Raw genomic sequence first — 20,109 nt, 5'->3', positions numbered from 1 at the left:
TGTTCATGTAAGGTGTTTGCCTTAGGTCTGGTTCTCTTGGAGAGAGATTTGCATACAGGGGCTTCACTGGGAAGCATTCATAGGAGTCACACAAGCAAGTCAGTGAGGGAAACAGGATTGGGCACAGGGAGAACTTTGGCTGTGATGCAATTGTACCAAAGGTCTCAGTCAATCCTATATGGAGTTCTAGAGCTAGGATGGCCCATCAGAGCTGCTTTGAATAGTCACTGCATGTAGATTTGCCCCAGAGACTGAGCAAGCAGCTTCCTTCACTCAAGGGCAGGTCCTGCAGAGGGACTCAGCTGTGAGCCCTAAACATCAAATACTCTCTGGAGTTGAGGGAATGAGTCCTGTGGTTCTGAAGGTGGGTGGGGGGTGGCATTGGGTGGCACACTACAGCATCCACTACAATCTTCACTTATTCATTCAACAAATACTTACTGTGCACCTACTCTGTGACAGAAGATGTGCACCCTTCTCTAACTTGCCCTGCTTTCAACCCTTTCCCTGCTGCCATCCCTTCCTTGTTCCTTCCTCCTCCATCTCCCTCTCCACCCTCCCTACAGTTTGCCTGGAGCTAGAGCTTCAAGAATGGGCTGGCGCCTTAATTGCTTCTCTCTCCTCTGTGACATCAATTGGAGGTGACATTTCCCGGGCACGGAGCTGCATCCCTGTGGCTGCATATTCCCCCTGTCACAGGAGATCACCAAAGCTGTCACAAGTGGAAAGCTAGAAGCCATCGGAGGAGCAGGGGGCCACAGAGATCCCAGGCAGCATTCAAAGGGTTGGTGAGACACACTTCCCAGAGCGGGTTCCAGAGGCACTTTCTGCCCCGCTGATCTCTGCCTGGGGAGAGTCGATGGGATCTGACATTTCAGGGGTTACCCGACTGAGCTAGGCCAACCAGGTCTCTCACCCAAAGCAAGGGGGAAAGGGCTGGATCCTGGGTGGCAAGCCAGTCCCCAAGGAAAGAATGGAGCAATGCAAATGAGAAAAAGGAACTCAACTAGAAAGGCTCTTTTGTGGCTTCTAGTGGCAAGCCGACATGCATTTGCTTGTTCTGTCACTTACAGATGCCTCAGTTTCCTCAGCCATAAAATGGGCACTTGTGAGGATTAAATATGAAGTATGAAAGTCTGTTGGATCAAGTAAGCCAAAAACATAGGGGCATTTTTAAAATTTCCTTCTTTTGATTCCTCCAGTTTCCCTGGTTACCTGTAGCCAGTCCAACAGCAAACTCTGTCAGCTTCATCTCCAAAATATGTCCCAAAACTGACCACCTGCCCCACTGTCACTGCTCCCAAGCCACTATCATCCACTGCCAGGACAATCTCACTCGGTGCCTCCATGGTCCTTCTGCTTCCCTTCTTGCCTCTCCACAATCTATTCTCCACACAGCAGTCAGGACTAGCTTTGCAAAACAGAAATCAGATCACATCATTCCCCTGTTTAACATCCTTCAGAAAGCTTTCTCTGTGCTTGAAAGAAAAAGGCCCTTCATTTTCTGGCCCTGACTCCTCTCCAACTTCTTTTCCAACCTAACTTCTTTCTTTTGTTCACTAAGCTTCAACCCCCATTTCCAACCCCACTGCCTTTCTTGAACATGCCAAGTTTGTTCCCATGTCAGAGACTTTGTATGTGCTATTCCCTGCGCCTGTACGGCTCTTCCCCTAAGCTCACTGGATTGAATGCTTTGGCAACTTCAGATCTCTGCTCAGATATCAACTCTTCAAGGAGGTAATCCATGAGTGCACAATAATGCCATCCTTTTCTTTTCTGCCTTTTTTTTTTTTTTGGCAGTCTTGCTTTGCTCTGTGAGCCAGGCTGTAGTGCTGTGGTGCAATCACACCTCACTGCAGCCTCAACCTCCTGGGCTCAAGCAATCCTCCCATCTCAGCCTCCCGAGCAGCTGGAACTACAGGCACGCACCACAATGCTCTGCCAATTGTTTTATGCTTTGTAGAGATGGAGTCTCACTATGTTACCCAAGCTGGTCTTGAACTCCTGGGCTCAAGGAATCCTCCCGCCTTGGTTTCCCAAAGTGCTGGGATTGCAAGCATGGGCCACCATACCTGGCCTCTAGTACCATCCTTGATTGAGTTCTCCTCCCCTCTTCTCCCCCTCCTCTGCTTCTTCTCTTCTCTCTTTTCCTCTCCTCTCTCTCTTCTGTTGTCTCTCCTCTCTTCTTTCTCTTTCTTTTCTTCTCTCTTCTCTTCTCTTTTCTCTCTTCTCCCTTAACCCATAGCTACTATTTAGTTTCAGCATCTCATCCCTGCTAATATTTTCTGGCCCACGGTCACTTCTCTGAGCTCTGTCCACCTGCAATCTGCATGTCTCATGCACCACTGTATTCCTCAAACCAAGCACAGTGCTCGGGACTGAGTAGATGCTTGGAGAATATTTGTTAGGCATGTGAAGAATGCATGTGGCTGGCACATGGTAAATAGAGTATAACCATCTCACAACTGTCACTACTAGAAAGAGGAAGTCTTCTAGTCTGGTGCCAAATCTTAAGGCATCTATAGGTGTGCCTGTGTCCGTGCCATCCTTAATGGAGATGAAACTGGCAGCTGGAAATGTCTTGTTCCACCTTCAACAGCTTCCCAGAGCTGCTTTTCAAATTATTATTCAGACTGACAAAGGCCAAACAGGTGCTGGGAATATCCCAATCCATCTCAATTTCAGTTTGTCACCCAAGATTCATGAGCTCGCAGGGCTCGAAGAGCCCCAGAGACTGTCCAGTCCAGGCCTCTCATTTTTCAGATGGGAATATTGACACTCAGAGAAGTTAATCACATCGCTGATTCTTTAATACAGGAGCCCCTGTTCTGGACCTGTTACCCTCGACTGGGCTCTGGCTCTTGCTGTCCTGTTCTTTGCTTGGCTATCTGCATGACTGGCTTTTCATACATCCTTCTTGTGAGAGCTTAAATGTCAGTCCCATCGGGAATGACTTTTTGCCCCCTCCCATGGATTTCTCATAAACTCCATTCTATGAGTGTCTTTTTCATGTTTGAGGAATTGCTTACCCAATTATCCACCCTCCCTTCCCAATAGATTCAACTCCATGACAATAATAAGAAGACATCTGTCTTAGGCACCGTCGTATTCTCAGCACCCACACATAGTAGGTGTTCCACAAACACATGCTGGGTGAAAACGAGCGTAAGCCTGCATTGCAATGGGAAAATTTCTAATTCTCAAATCATTTGTTCATGGGTGCAAGACAAGTCTACTTTCAAGCCTTGCTTCTCCCACACTGCATTTCTTTAGCTCTTCTGGCATCAGCTGGATTTTATTATTAAAAATAAAAACAGCCTATGATTTATGAGGCACCATGGAGCCCAGGCTGACTAGTGAGCTTACACTTTGCACATAAAAATCAAGCCTGGTACCTGAACCCCAGTGGCTCACAAGAAGGGAAAAATGAACTAAATTAGGCATTTGTGGACCAAGCTGCTTTGGTTTGCTTCTGCTAGCAGGGCCTGCCCAGCTTCAGTGGGTGAGCAAGTTCCTCCTGCCACGCCCCTGCTCTCCTCTCCAGGCTACCGTCCCAGGTTTGCCAAGGACAAGGCTCTGGAACCTGTGGGTATTCCCATAAGCCAGAAAATCACAGCACTGGGGCTAGAGCGAGACCTCAAACAGGAACTAGATTAGAGGTCACTTTTGGCCTCCAGGATTGCTTTGTTTGGCCCATGTCATGCTGTAATAAATTTGAATCCATGGCAGATATTCAAAAATTTGATTTTATATAAAAATCTCGATTTCTCTCTTCTCTTGAAAATTAAGAAACTCTGGCAACATTGGGCTGGAATTGCCGTCTGGCAACAATTTGCAGAAGCTGAGTGATGGCTGTGTGCTTTAGGGGGACCAGGGTCCCCCATTTTCCCCAGGTACCATTTCTCCTTGGTATGCTACCACCCTAGGCTCACTTCACTCACTTGCATGAATTGCCTGGCTTGGAAGAGCTTACCACCCAGGAAGAGCCAGTTTTTCATTTCATAGATAGGGACTCAAAGGTTTGCAGGGGAAAATTGAGTTATCTGAGATCACCCACAAGTTAATGACAGAGCCAGGCCTAGAACCCAGGTCTCCTGGCCTTTAATCTAGGACTCTTTACCCCAGATTGCACTTACAATGATGCTCCTGGTCAGGCCACTCTATTAATTTCCTAGGGCTATTGTAATGTTACCATGAACTAGGTGGCTTACAACAGCAGAAACTTATTCTCTAAGCTCTGGAAGAAAGAAGTCCAAAATCAAGGTTTCAGCAGGGTCACACCCTCTCTGAAGGCTGTAGGGGAGGATTCTTCCTTCCTTGCCTCTTCCAGTTTCTACCTGCCACCTGGTGGTTCCAGGTATTCCTTGGCTTGTGGCAGCACCACTCCAATCTCTGCTTCCATCTTCGTGTCCTTCTCTGTTTCTCTGTATGTTTGTGTGTCTGTCTGTCTAACCAACCTCTGCCTCACTCTTCTAAGGGCACTTGTCATTGAACATAAGGGCAAGGTACTCCAAGGTACTCCACAATAATATCCTCTGGAGATCTTTAAGTTAATTTATGTCTGCAAAGACACTTTTTCCAAATAGGGTCACATTCACAGGGGGTTAGGACATGGACGTATCTTTTTGCAGGCCACTATTCAACCCACTACAGCCACTGAGCCAAAAGAGTTCTGTAAAGGAGCCCAGTTCCATGGAAAAGAACTCAGCCTAGAATAAATTTTAATTGACCAGCAGTTCCAGTGCATGCCATTCTGAGACCTTGGGTTGCATAAGAAGCTGCAGGACAAACACGGAAGTTCCAAATAACCCTCACAGTGACCTCCCAGAAGGAAGGATAGCTGAGAGAGAAGACATTGTAATAATAACTACCATTATTTATATTACCAATAATAACCATGGTAACAATAACAGCAACAGTAATAATAGATATAGGCATTATTTCATTTAAACTTCTCAAAAACACAATGAGAAAATTAGTATCATTGTCCTTATTACCTGGATGAGGAAATTGGAGGCTCAGAGAGGTTAAAGCACTTGGCCAAGGTGTCACTGCAAGTAAGTGGTAGAACCAGCATCTAACCCAGGTCATTCTGACTCCAAATAATGCTTTTCATCGGCACCTGACCTAAGCATGGACCTAAGCTGTAGGGAGTAGAGAGGTGCTCAAATGTGCACATATGGACTGAATCCCATCATCCTGGACCTACCTGCCTTTAAAATATTCTCTCTATCAGCCTCCAGTCATTTAAAATCAGTTCCTTCCAAGAAATGGTATTTTCATGCAGGTTAAGCTCACTTAACATCCTTTGGGAGGCAAGGTCACCTGGGATGGGAGGCCTTAAACTCCAATAGTGGCAAAGAAATCATGTAAAGGTGTGTTAGCCCTTCAAGAACCCAGACTGCATGTGTGACATCAAATGAATTTCTCACCTGCCGGGCATCTGCCATTTTCAAGAAAAGTCCAGAGGTCATCCTTGAAGTTGCTGGGAGTCTTTATACCCTGGGTTCTTAACTACTCAAAGTGTTCTGTACTTCCCCCAAAGTATCTATGTTCTTCACAGCTTTTGGTTCTGCCATCCAGGAGCCATGACCTATAAACTCCTCATCCTCTTTAATTACTCAATCAGATCTTTTAAAACATGACAAAAGGATTCCTACCCAAGAAAATGATAAATGAAAGGATGCACATAGCCAAGGGGTTTGCAGGTAAAGGCAGAGCACATGAGGGCACACCTTCAAATTTAACAAATAAAATTTCAAGAAAGGACAGAGATAATGAAGAAGCCAAAATTATCAAAGAAATAATAAAATATTTAAAGCCTCTTGTTCAGGAATCTTCAGATTGAAAGGATCTACTAAATGCTCAGTTCACAAATTTAAAAATACCTATTCCTAAATGCATTACTATAGAATTTCAGAACACTAAGCATAAAGAGAATACCTCTAAATAGATGCTAAAAAGGAGTGTGAAGTTACCATAATATAAACTTTTAGTATCGCTTTATCTAAAAATGTAAACTGTGGCACTAATATAAAGAAAATAGACACATCCATAAACAAATTTAAAAGCCAGATAGTTTGATAAAATTATTAGGACACTTGATTACTATTAGGTTACACTATTAGGAAAAATTAATAATAGCCTTAACTAAGAAGCTAACACTTGATTAGACTAAGCTTGTGTCAGGCACTAAACATCATATGACTTAACTAAATGAATCATCTCACTCACTATAAGAAGTAGTATTATTCTTACCAGGTTAGAGATAGGAAACTGAACTATAGAGAGGTTAAGTGGCTTCAGTAAGGTCAGACAGCTAAATTATAGGTGGACTAAACAGTTCATATGGATAATCTAAATATGAACAAAGTTCCTAACTATTAATGGAAAAGGTCTTTCCAACCATAAAGTCAGGGGCAAAGACCATAATGCGGAATATTAATGAGTATGACTATATGAAGAAGTCAAAACCCATCCAATCATCAAAAAGCAAAGCCAAGTGGCAACAATGACAACAAAAAAACATCAGTTAACAGGGAAAAAACTTAGAAAATTGAGGGAATATGTTTGTAAGTTACGATAGTGATAAGGTTTGGCTCTGTCCCCATCCAAATCTCAACTTGAATTGTATCTCCCACAATCCCTAAGTCCCAAGGCTAAGGCTTTGGTTCCCTTTGTCCCAGCTGCTCCACTCATGGCTGAAAGGGGCCAATGTAGAGCTTAGGCTAATGGTTCCAGAGGGTGGAAGCCCCAAGACTTGGCAGCTTCAACGTGATATTGAGCCTGCTGGTGCACAGAAGTCAAGAATTGAGGTTTCAGAACCTCTGCCTAGATTTCAGAAGATGTATGGAAAGGCCTCGATGCCCAGGCAAAAGTTTGCTGCATGGGCGGGGCCCTCAGGGCAAACCTCTGCTAGGGCAGTGCAGAAGGGAGATGTGGGGTTGGAGCCCCCACACAGAGTCCCTACTAGGGTACTGCCTAGCAGAGCTATGAGAAGAGGGCCATCATCCTCCAGACCCCAGAATGGTAGATCCACCAACAGTTTGCACCATGTGCCTGGAAAAGCTGCAGACACTCTGTGCCCGCCCATGAAAGTGGCCAGGAGGGAGGCTGTACCCTGCAAAGCCACAGGGGTAAAGCTGCCCAAGACCATGGGAACCCACCTTTTACATCAGTGTAACCTGAATGTGAAACCTGGAGTCAAAGGGAGATCATTTTGGAGCTTTAAAATTTGACTGCCCTGCTGGATTTTGGACTTGCATGGGCCCTGTAACTCCTTTGTTTTAGCCATTTCTCCCATTTGGAATGGCTGTATTCACCGAATACTTGCATCCCCATTGTATCTAGAAAGTAAGTAGCTTGCTTTTGATTTTACAGGCTCATAGGTGGAAGGGATGTGCCTTGTCTCAGATGAGACTTTGGGCTGTGGACTTTTGGCTTAACACTGAAATAAGACTTTGGGGTGCTGTTGGAAAGGCATGATTGGTTTTGAAACATGAGGACCCGAGATGTGGAGGGACCAGGGGCAGAATTATATGGTTTGGCTGTGTCCCCACCAAAATCTCAACTTGAATTGTATCTCCCAGAATCCCCAAGTATTGTGGGAGGGACCCAGGGTGAGGTAATTGAATCACGAGGGGTGGTCTTTCCTGTGCTATTCTCATGATAGTGAATAAGTACCACAGGATCTGATGGGTTTATCAGGGGTTTCTGCTTTTGCTTCTTCCTCATTTTTCTCTTGCTGCCACCATGTAAGAAGTACCTTTTGCCTCCTGCCATGATTCTGAGGCCTTCCCAGCCATATAGAGCTGTAAGTCTAATTAAACCTCTTTTTGTTCCCAGTTTCAGGTATGTCTTTATCAGCAGCATGAAAATAAACTAATACAGATAGCAAAGGTTTAATTTAAAAGGGCTAAGCTGTAATAATCTCTATAAATCAGTAAAAAGGGTAGACACACTAACAGAAGTCAGAAAGTACATCAACCAATTTATGAAAGCAAAACTATAAAAGCTAAAAAGCATATGAAAAAAACTACTGTAAATAAGGAAATGCAACAAAAATATTTTTTTTTATCTTCTCAAAATTGTCAAAGATTTAGGGATGATAATGGCTAGCAATAGGGAAGGGCAGAGCATGTGGTCTTCTCCCATACTACTAGTAGGAATATAAAATAGTATAACAAATGTGAATTGACTAACCTCACAGTGGCAATGTAGCAAAATACTTTTAATCAAGTCATCAGTTCCTCTCCTAAAACTTAAACCTAAGGAAAGCATCAAAGACACACAGATTTATGTCTAAGATCATCACTGCAGAATTACAGGTAAAATAGATAGAACTTAAACATCCAACAACGAAGATCCAATTTTTAAAAGTTAGCTGTAATTTAACAAGGGAATATTCTTCAACTGTGAATATCATGTATTTGAAATATTTGTAAAATATTTCAAGATCAGAGAAGTTAGAAAATAATATGTTGCTAAATGAAAAAAATATGGATGGTATTAATTATAATTCCATGTTGGTGTGTATGTATGTGTGCATCTATGTGTAAATGTGTGTGTCCAAAGAAAGAAAAACTAAAATGATATAAAGTCAAACGTTACCCAATCTAACAGTAATTATCTCTAAGAGTTTGGATTAGGTGTTTATTCATTTTTGTGCTTTTCTATATTTGCCAAATTTTCTTCAATGAACCTGTAGGGAGTTGTCATTCCTATTAACCATGTGTTTTTAGCTCTCCAGCTTCTAGGCACATAGGAACAGTTCACTTTCTGGCCTCCTTCTGTTTGGGTAAGGCCATGTGACTAGTTTTGGCCAATGAGTTGTAAGTATAAATGACATGTGTCACTTCTGAGCTGTAGCATTCAAATGACATGCTATCTTACATGGCAAACGGAGAACAATTTATTGCCCCAAAGTGGGCATATTGTATACAAGAGAAATGAACATATTTGTCTTTGTTTGCTTTCAAGATCACTGAGATTTGGGAGTTGTTTGTTATCACAGCATGACCTAGTTTACCCTGATTGGAAAAAAAGTGTTTGGTTTGTTTTTGTTTTTGTTTTTTGAGACAGAGTCTTACTCTGTCACCCGGGCTGGAGTGCAGTGAGGTGTGCAGTGGTGCGATCTCGCCTCACTGCAACCTCCGCGTCCAGGGCTCAAGTGATTCTTGTGCCTCAGTCTACTAAGTAACTGGGATTATAGGCACATGCCACCATGCCTGGCTAATTTTTGTATTTTTAATAAAGACAGGGTTTCACCATGTTGGCCAGGCTGGTCTCGAACTCCTGACCTCAAGAGATCCACCCACCTCTGCCTCCCAAAGTGCTGAGACTACAGGTGTGAGCCACTGTGCCTGGCCATGTGTTGCTTTTACATACAAAAAAAAAAAAGAATATTCCAATAAGAAAAATTTATGCATCTGCTGATCTTAAAGACACCTTAGGGACCAGGTGCAGAGGTTCATGCCTGTAATCCTAGCACTTTGGGAGACCACGGCAAGCAGATCACTTAAGCTCAGGAGTTCCAGAACAGCCTGGGCAACATGGTAAAGCCCTGTCTCTACAAAAAAAAAAAAAAAAAAAAGTACAAAAAATTAGCTGGGTGTGGTGGCATGCATCTGTAGTCCCAGCTACTCATGAGGCTGGGGTGGGAGAATCACCTGAGCCCAGGAAGATGAGGCTGCAGTGCATTCTAGCCTGCGTGATGGAGTGACACCTTATCTCAACAACAACAACACAAAAGACACTTTAGGGTCTTCAAACATTTACATGTTTTCACTATAAAAGAAAAATTTTCCTTATACCAGACCAACTGTTCATAAAGGTTCAGCTGCTGAATATGCCTAGTATTCCTCCGCTGAGGCTGGTATGGGTGGCAGTGCAGTGTAGGGACAGCAGCCCCAGCTCTAAAGGGAGATGGGACCTGGGTTTGAAACCTGGTTGTGCCATTTACAAGTTGTGCAAACTTGAGCCAACACCTTCATCCCTCTGGATCTCAGATCTTCACAGGCATATCTGGAGATGTGGTCCTCTCTGTAAGAATTGGTAAGAAGATGGAATGATATGTACAAGAGATAACTACATAATTTATTGTCCAAAGCGTGGCACTTTGAGAAGTGAATGTTGTTACTCTTCTGGGACAATGGACGTATGCAGTAAAATGTCTTGGGAAAACCTGGACATGAAGTCACCCTAGATCAGAAGTTCTCTATCTTGGTTGTACAATGGAATCACCTGGGTAGCTCTGACTCCCACCCCCAGAGACTCTAATGTAATTGATCTAGGGTATGCCTGGGAATTATGAATTTCCAAACTCTTTGAGTGACTCTGACACTCAGCTGTAGTGGAGAACCACCATCCTTAACACACGTGAAGCCAAGTACATGGTGAGTACTATCAGTGTTAATTGTCATTACTATTATGATCACATGTTATTATTACCGGAGAGAATGACATGTATAATGCTGAGCCTATTTTAAAGATGTTGTTAGCTGGTACTATAATTAACAATCATCATTTTAAAATAGAACATTCCCGTGGGTAGTATCTTGCCAATTACTATGGGCTTGGCTTAGAATAGTGGGATTCGAATGGGTGATTTTGCCCCAGGAGATATCTAGCAATGACTGAAGACTTTGTTTTTAAGAACGAGGGTCTTACTCTGTCGCCCAGGTTGGAGTGCAGCGGCACAATCATGGCTCTCTGCAACCTCAAATGCAGGGGCTCAAGCAATCCTCTCCTTCCTCAGCCCCCAAGTAATTGGGACCACAGACACATGCTGCTATACTCAGCTATTTTTTAAATGTATTTATTTGTGTATTTATTATTATTATTATTAATTTTTTTTTGCAGAAACAAGATCTTTCTATGCTCCCAGGCTGGTCTCAAACTCCTGGCCTCAAGCAATCCTCCCACCTTGGCCTCTCCAAGTGCTGGGATTACAGGTATGAGCCACATGCCCAGCTTGGACACATTTTTTAATTGTCAAAATTGGCAGGTGTAGGGAGAGTGATGCTCCTGGCATCTAGAGAATACAAATCAGTGATGTTGCTAAAATTCCTACAATTCCCAGGGCAGCGCCCCACAACGAAGTATTATTATCTGGCCCAAAATGACAACAGCACCAAGAGAGAACCCTTGCTTTAGAAGTTGGAATAGGGAGAGACTCTTGAACTAAAAAGTCATGTCAGAAACTCAGGAACAGCCTTTGTAGTCCTGCCCTTGTGTTACCATTGCCCTTTGCCAGCTCTCAGAGGAGAAACAGGCCCCTGCGGCCTATCCTGGGTTGCACGGTCAGCACCCCACTTAAAACTCCCCATGGATCCAGATCATCACACACCAGGTATGTTCTCAAGATTGCCTTTTAACTTGGAGAAGCTCTTCAAAAGTCTTGGCATCCTCCAGTGCTGGAAGTTTTTATAAGAGACTTCCTCAGGAAAGAAAGGTCATGCAGGGAAAAGCAGAAACAGATTTCATTCTCTGGCTAACTTCCACCAGGCACTTCAAAGAGGTTCACTAGCACCTTAGTCATGGAAAAGGAACATTTGAGAGAAGGGAAGAGGGAAAAGCTGAATTTGTGCCATTGCAAAGAGGCCTGCACTGAGGGTCAGGCCAGGCTGTGGTCTGCTGAAAGAGAAGGAAGGGAGGGAGAAAAGAAGCAAGGGAGCAAGGACAGAGCAAGTAGGAGGAGGGAGGATAGATAAATGAATGAAAAGACAGATGACTGGGAGGGTGGACGGACTAGCGTATGAATGGGTCAGTGGGGAGGTAGATGAATAAATGAACGGATGGCTGCAAGGTTGGATGGATGGATGGATGGATGGATGGATGGATGGATGAATGGATCGATGGATGGATGGATGGGTGGAAAATTGAGCATGAGAAAGGTAGGAAAGATGAATGAACAAATGAATCAATCAATCAATCAATAATATATGGGAGGGTAGATGGATGTGTGGGTACGTAGTTGATCAGTGGATGAATGGATGGATTCATCTCAATTAAAGCCATTATATCTCCAGGTAAGATTGCAAATTGGTGACTCCTTAGCTGAATATGGCAGCTAGCGTGCTTCTTTACCTTTACTGGGCTCAATCAGTACTTTTACACGAGGCTGTTTGTCTTGGCTACACACTAGAATCACCAGGGGAACTTAAAAAAATCCTGCTGCTCAGGTGCCATCCCCATCCCAGTCATACTCACCATCTCCAGGGATGGCACCGTGCATTCGTGTTTTCTGAAAATTCACACTTGATTCACATGGCAGCCAAGCTTGAGAATCAGTTTAAATTCAAAAGAAAATGAAACTAGGTTATTGTGCTTCATCAAAACACCTGCAGCTGCTTAACCCTTGTCTCATGGTCCTTTTCATCCATTGAAGTTTCTTGCCTAGCCATAGTATCTGAATTTGTCTCCACAAACTTTGATGTCAAACTTGGATTGATATCTGCCCATGTCAAAAGACTATGTGACCTTGGCCAAGTGGTTTAGCTGCCCTATGCCTCAGTTTCTCCATCTACAAAATGGGACCCATGACAGTAAAGGTAAACAGCTTATAGAGTTTCACAAGAAGTAAATAAAATAATGTCTTACACTTTGTAAGCACTTGACCAATGAGAACTACTATGACTGCTATTACAAATACAATACCTCTCAATTCACAGATATCATTCCTAATCATAGATAGCATATATTGATCTGCCTTTTGTGCAAGGAATTATTTTAAGAGATTTGTATTTTATGTGTGTGAACTAATTTAATCTTTGTAAAACCTCAATGAGTTAGGTGTTGTGATTATTCCCATTTTTCAGATGAGGAAATGAGGCATAGAGAGGATGAGTCATTGCATATCAGACACTAGCTATGAATGAATCAATGGCTGCAAGGATTGATGAATGGGTGAATTGATGAATGGATAGGGAGGGAGGGATGGATGGATGAACGGCTGGCTGGATGGATGGGGATGGATGGGTGGATGGTGGGTGGTTAGGTAAAAAATTAAGAGAAAGGAAAGAATGATGAACCAATGAATGAATGAACGAACCAATGAATGATATATGGGAGGGTGGATGGGTATGTGGGTGTCACCAGCTAGTCCTGGTGAAGTGGTGACTTGAGCCCATGTCTGGCTATCGTTCCTAACCAAACTAGTCTCTCCTCTTCACTTCACCACCTCTGCCTCACCACCCAGAACTCATACAGTCCACCCATCATTGTTCCAATGGGAAAGACAGTCTTACCACTAGCTAGCAAAAAGATGGCTATTTGTCTGACTTCAAATCCTGAGATCTCCCCTGCTGTGCGCTGTGTTGCTATCCTTTGAAGTGAACCCAGACCCCTTATATCTTTAAAGATTTCTCTAATTTTCAGAGCTTTCATTAAATTTTAAATGCTTCTAAGAGGTAGTCTCTAGTGAGAAGTCATTCATTCGTTCACTCATGCAAGGAATAGTTACGAAGCACACACTCTGTGCTAGATACTGTGCTAGGTTCTGAGCACATGTCGTGAGTGAAAAGGCTGTATCCCTTCTCCTAGAGGAGGCTGGTGGTCCACCGGGAGTCACCGGAACACACTGCAAGGCTGGGATATGGGCTGTAGGGGAGTGAGTTGTGGAAATCCAAGAGCAGAGAGATCGTCCTCTAAAGCACCAGCCTTCTACTCTTGATCAACCACCCCTAAATCACATCTACACCAGCATTCACCGCGACTCTGACACATGGCACCTTCTGCTCAAGGCTGGCAGTCCCCACGTGGGCCTCACACCCAATCCACTGCAGAGGGAAAGAAAGAGGGGTTCTCTGGTATCTTTATTTTTCCTTTAGGAAATGTGTGAAATTTCCTTTATGAAACTGCCAAAACAACATAAAAGAAAAAAAGAAAAGAAAACCACCTTTAGTTGCACTACCAAACATAACTGCATGAGGGCCATTCCCTCCCAACCTTTGTTTACCGTATATTTGGTCTCATGGTGCTGGGGAAAAATCAAACGTGCCAGTTCTCTTTTGTCTTGAGATGTATCAATTTAGCAGTATTACTTGCCTCTCCAAGCCTCTGGTTTCTCCTGTGCAGAACAGAACCAATATTCTCTTCCTATCTTGCAGGAATGTTTCATAGAAAGTTTGAAAAAAGATTATGTATTTGTTCAATTTCTGGTGCATAGCAGGCATACTATACATGACTCCAGTGATTCCCAATTTTAGAGGTTTAGAGGAAAGCACGTCCACGTCCTAGTTCCTCTACTTACCAGCTGTGGGACTTTGGGTGAAACAATCTCCTTGAGTCCCAGATTCCATATCTGTGTCCTAGGGATGACAATGCCTATCTCTACATCATTGTGAGAATTAAATGAAATGAGCCTGGCATGCAGTAGGCTCTTTAAAACTAGCAGTTGTTATTATTATTATTGTTGTTGTTATTACTGTTCATATTATTTCATGCAATATTTATATTTCAACACTGAATGCCAGCAAAAGAGCCATATACCATTCAAATCACCATAAACCGATCTAGGCCCTGGGATCCTATGGCTCACTCAGGCGGGAGGACCTCTAAGAGAAAGCATAGAAATATATCTCATTTTTGCAAACTTTTTAAGAATAATGACCACAGGAACGTTCTGCAAGTTCCCCACTCAGCACCCGAGAAGAGGCTCTTGCAAATGTGGGGTCCTCAAACTTAAGCTTCATTAGCTTTAAGGGAAGTCTGCTTGTGACCTGAAGTGGTTTGTTTTTGTTGTGTTTTTTTTTTCTTTTCGTGGGGAACAGAGAGGTGTTGCAGGCTTAGGGAAGAAAAGAGTCCCGACTGTGGGTCTTTTCCTTTACAACTTTGCCAGTCTGTTATTAAACAGCCTATCAAGAGTCCCTCACTCTCACCCCTCAGGTTTTCACTGGTATTGGGCAAGTGGTACCCACTCTGCCTCCCTCTTCTTCCTCCTCCCCGACCCCAAGCACCACCCCCCCACCCCCAGCCCCCCAACCATTCCCTGAGACTTGACTGGCTCCGAAGGTTCCAGACAGAGGAGCTAAACATGTTATCCGACAGACTAGCAAGACACAAAAGGCGGCAGGAATCGAATAAAAGGAAAACGCAGCAGCCACAGGTCAGTCCTGTATAAATATTTATGCTGGAGGAAAAGTTGGTGCCTGAGTAATGACCTTGTGGCTGGTATTAATAGAGATAATGTGTGTCTCTAGAACATGCCGCCAGAAAGAGAAAGGGGGTGGGCGAGGGGGAGGGGGAGGTAGAGCCAGAGCAAGAGCTGGGGAGGTTATAAATCTTCATGCCAAGCCTAAGCCCCAGCTGACCTTTATACCTCTCTCCCTGTTTCCCTCCAGCGATGCACTCCCCTCGCCCCCTCCCAGTCTGCATCTTCAAATCCATTTTCCCTCCTTGGCCATCATGTCTCCAGGCAGGCACTTACTTGCTGGGTATCAGCGATCTGGTGGGGATGAGTGGTGTCGATTTGGGTGGCTTGGTACCATACTGGGTACACCCTTGGGTATTTAATAAAGGTTCAGGGCCATGAATTGATTGAGTCACACATGGAGGGAACCCAGCCTCTGTTGCCTCTAAGACAGGCCTGATTTTGTCTTTTAATGGCTTCTGTGTCTTCCTTGCCCTTCTCCAATCCAGCCAGACTCCACTCTGTTGCAGCTAAGGGGAACTTCCCAAATGCAAATCCGACTCCTGCCAAAATGCCCTCAGTAGCACCTGTGGTCTTGAGATCGAATCCAAACTCCTTAACACAGCCTGTAAGAGGCTTCGTGACCTGCGTCCTGCTCACCTTTTCAGCTGGTTTCTCATACTCTCTGTCCCTCGATGACTGCCCTCCCCAGCAATACTAAATGGATCCCTTTCGTATCCAGATCATTGCCCATAGTTTCTTCCCCCTACCATGCCTTCTCTGTGCTTCCTTAATGTTTTGTTTGTTTGTTTTGTTTTTTTAAGACAGGATTTCCCTCCGTAACCCAGACTGCAGTGCATCTGTGGGATCATCCTCCACCTCTCAGGCTCAAGAAATCTTCCCACCTCAGCCTCCCGAGTAGCTGGAACTACAGGCATGTGCCACCACACCTGGATAATTTTTTAATTTTTTGTAGAGATGAGGTCTCACTGTGTTGCCCAGGCTGACCTCAAACTCCTGGGCTTAAGCAATCCTCCAGCCTCTGACTCCCGACATGCTGGGATTACAGGCATGAGCCACCACACCTGGCCTCTCTATGCTTCTTTTTTTTTTTTTTTTTTTTGAGACGGAGTCTCGCTCTGTCGCCCAGGCTGGAGTGCAGTGGCCAGATCTCAGCTCACTGCAAGCTCCGCCTCCTGGGTTTACGCCATTCTGCTGCCTCAGCCTCCCGAGTAGCTGGGACTACAGGCGCCCGCCACCTCGCCCGGCTAGTTTTTTGTATTTTTTAGTAGAGACGGGGTTTCACCGTGTTAGCCTGGATGGTCTCGATCTCCTGACCTCGTGATCCGCCCATCTCGGCCTCCCAAAGTGCTGGGATTACAGGCTTGAGCCACCGCGCCCAGCCTCTCTATGCTTCTTAACGTGGCTATTTTGTCTGCATCTTATAGGTTTCTCTGGGGTCACACTCCTTCCTCCAGGAAGCCTTCCCTGCATTAGTTGCTCCTTTTCTCTGCTCCCATGGCACCCTGTACCTCTCACCATTACTCCACTTATCCTGCTTAAGAGGCATTTTCATTTCACTTGTTGATCTCATTCCTTTAAGACTCTGAGGCCGGGCGCGGTGGCTCAAGCCTGTAATCCCAGCACTTTGGGAGGCCGAGACGGGCGGATCACGAGGTCAGGAGATCGAGACCATCCTGGCTAATACGGTGAAACCCCGTCTCTACTAAAAAATACAAAAAACTAGCCGGGCGACGAGGCGGGCGCCTGTAGTCCCAGCTACTCGGGAGGCTGAGACAGGAGAATGGCGCGAACCCGGGAGGCGGAGCTTGCAGTGAGCTGAGAGCCGGCCACTGCACTCCAGCCTGGGTGGCAGAGCAAGACTCCGTCTCAAAAAAAAAAAAAAAAAAAAAAAGACTCTGAATACCATGAAGGCAACAAGATGACATTAATCGCTACATCCACACACCTAACACAAAGCCGGGCCGATAGTAGGTACTCAGGAAATGTTTGTCAAATGAGCCACGGGGACAGGCCCATACCCTCTTTCTGCTGGGCTCAGACTTCCCCTTCTTGGACACAAGAAAGTAGAAGCCCTAACATCTAGAAAAGGCCCCACCTTCATCCAGGACATGGGAACCCAGGATTTCTCTCCTTCCTTCGACTGCTGGGTGGAACTCCCATTCAGAGGCACGTCTCCCCAGGTTGGGCAGGAGACAGCCCCTTTCTGCACACTAAATAAAGGAAAGAAATAGTAAAGAAGAGAAAAGCCAGTTCTGCTCAAAGGGCTTTGAAGGCAGCATCCCAACATGAAGACACCAACACAAGGATCTGGATCTTAAAATGTAAAAGAAAATGGAGTTCAAGCCACAGCTTCTTGGAAGCTGACGAGGTCTCCCGGGGCAAGGAGCCACAGAGTGAGACTTTCCTGGAGGAAACTTGAGGCCTGGAGCCACTGCACCCTCCGCCCCTTCCTGAAACAAATGCTGATTTCAGATTTTTAGTACTTCTCTGCCCGAAACCAGAGTGGAAGAGTCTGTCCTTTGAATGCTCTGGTCTCTGCGCTCCTGGGCTGATTCAAGTCTGTATTATGCAAGGCCGGAAGAAGCCGAGCAGCAACGAGCACCCCTCCATACCTGCCCTGAACACAAGTTGTTTTCTTTCATCTTCAAGATGCCCCCGGAGCACAGGAAACATTGTGCCCATTTTCCATATAAGGCAGCTGAGGCTGGTAAGGATCACAGCCTAAATTCAGCCCCAGATGGCGTAACACCAAGTCCAAGCTCTTTCTTCTCAAGCATCCTGCCCTGCCATTTAGACTATGCATGCCCCATTGGACACCACCTCTGACTGTTATCCCTCCTCTTTATTCTGTCTCCCCAGTCCCACCCACCCTAAAAGCACATACCAAGCTGATGGTCCATACTTGTTGTATCCTTAGACCTGGCTGGACTGACTAGGCCCATTAACCTGTGACGTGGGATAAAAAGCAAAGCTAGAGGCTGCAGGGTGAGCCCCTGAAGAAGGACACTTCCCCACTGTTTGACCTTAAATACTTCTCTGAAGAAGGCTGTAAAGGCAAGGAGATGCTTGTACGTCTATGCTCATTACAGCAGGATTCACAATAGCCCAGAGGTGGAAACAGCCCAAATGTCCATCAACCGATGAACAGATAAACAAAACGTGGTCTATCCATACAATGGACTATTATTCAGCCTTGAAAGAAAGAAAAGTCTGCTATACGCAACAACAGAGATAAAACTTGACAGTATTGTGCTAACAGAAAGAGGCAGACATCGAAAGGACAAATCATATGATTCCACGTATATGAGACACCTAGAGTAGTACAATTCATAGACATAGAAAGTAAAACAGTGGTTGCCAAGGGCTAGAGGGAGGGGGGAAATGGGGAGTTACTATTTAGCAGGTACAAAATTTCAGTTTGGGAAGATGAAAAAGTTCTGGAAATGAATGGTGGTGATTGGTTGCACAATAATATGAACTGAATTGTATGCTTAAAAATAGTTAAAATGGTAGACTTTATATCTGTTACCACAATTTTTTTAAAAAGCAAGGGAAGGAGAGGCAAGAAGTAAATCAGGATAGAAGAAAATGGCCAGGCACGATGGCTCATACCTGTAATCCCAGCACTTTAAGAGGCCAGTGCAGGAGGCTAGCTGGAGGCCAGGAGTTTAAGACCAGCCTGGGCAACAGAGTGAGACCGCATCTTTGTGGAAAATTTAAAAATTAGCCAAGCATGGCAGCACACTCCTGTAGTGCCAGTTACTCTGGAGACTGAGGCGTGAGGATTGCTTGAAACCAGGAGTTCAAAGCTGCAATGAGCCATGATCACACCGTGGCACTCCAGCCTGGGTAACAGAGCAAGACCCTGTCTTCAGAAGAAAAAAAAAAGAATAGAAGAACAAGAAGGCGCCTGGAAGTGGAAGTAGGAAGAAGGCAGGCTAGTTGGAGGATTCAGGGAGGCAGGACAACCTCAGGTTACAAAATCTTCCACTGTCATTTGCACAAGACAGGGCGCTTAGCAAATTCCTGCTTGAAAACTCACCTCTAGAAGCATACAGAATATAGGTGATAATTGCCCTTCTCTTTTGCACCTGAGTTCAGAATGGCTGGCCTCACCACAAGTAGGCCAAGAACATCCACTCAATTATTGCTCCAAATGCCTTCACTAATTTAGGGCTCAAAAAAGGAAAAGATTATAAATGTAATTTGGTGGTTTCAAATGTATTTTCCCCTTGAAAAGAGCCTTAAGAAGAGCAAAACCACAGCAGTTTTTTGCAAAATGAAATTTAGCCACTACTTGTTTTTAATGTAGATATATTTTTCAGTTTTAATAAAACTCAAAGCATCCAGAATGCATTATTAATATGTCATGGCTTCAGTTCCTGGGACAAAATGTTTTCAGCCCCTCCAGAGTTTGCAGTGGAAATCTTGAATACCGGCGCAATCATCAGGTGTAGAGAGCAAAGTGAAACTGACCCTCCTGATTACAGGTTCACACCAAGTCCACCCAAAAATGACCTTGTGACATCTGATGTAACTCACTTTTCTACCACTCTAATTAATGCTTTACTTCCTCACAATGCTTTCTGGAACCAGGCTTGGGGACAGTATCCGATCCCAGGGATGCAGTGACTAACATAAGCAGCAATGACATTGAGCTCCTATGATACATCATCTACACAGGTGTAACATGCAGGGTCCTTTGTAGACTCTCATCTTACAAGGACATCTGACACCATGTGACATGGAGACCTTATGCCCTGGCACCCCTGGAGTGAGGAATCCCACATCTGTAACGTCAGCCACTCACCATGGTGTCAGCCATCCAGCTCCCCTGTCACAGTCCCTTCACCCTCTGTGACGGTGTCAAAAGGCATGTGTTCATATTTAATTCCATCAGGACCCAGAATTCTGCCTAAGGCTCCTCTGCTTTCTCCACATAGCCACCCAGTAAG

This window comes from Trachypithecus francoisi, unplaced genomic scaffold, assembly GCF_009764315.1.
Source record: "Trachypithecus francoisi isolate TF-2019V2 unplaced genomic scaffold, Tfra_2.0 Lachesis_group11, whole genome shotgun sequence".
Taxonomy (NCBI): domain Eukaryota; kingdom Metazoa; phylum Chordata; class Mammalia; order Primates; family Cercopithecidae; genus Trachypithecus; species Trachypithecus francoisi.
Note: the sequence above shows the minus strand (reverse complement) of the source record.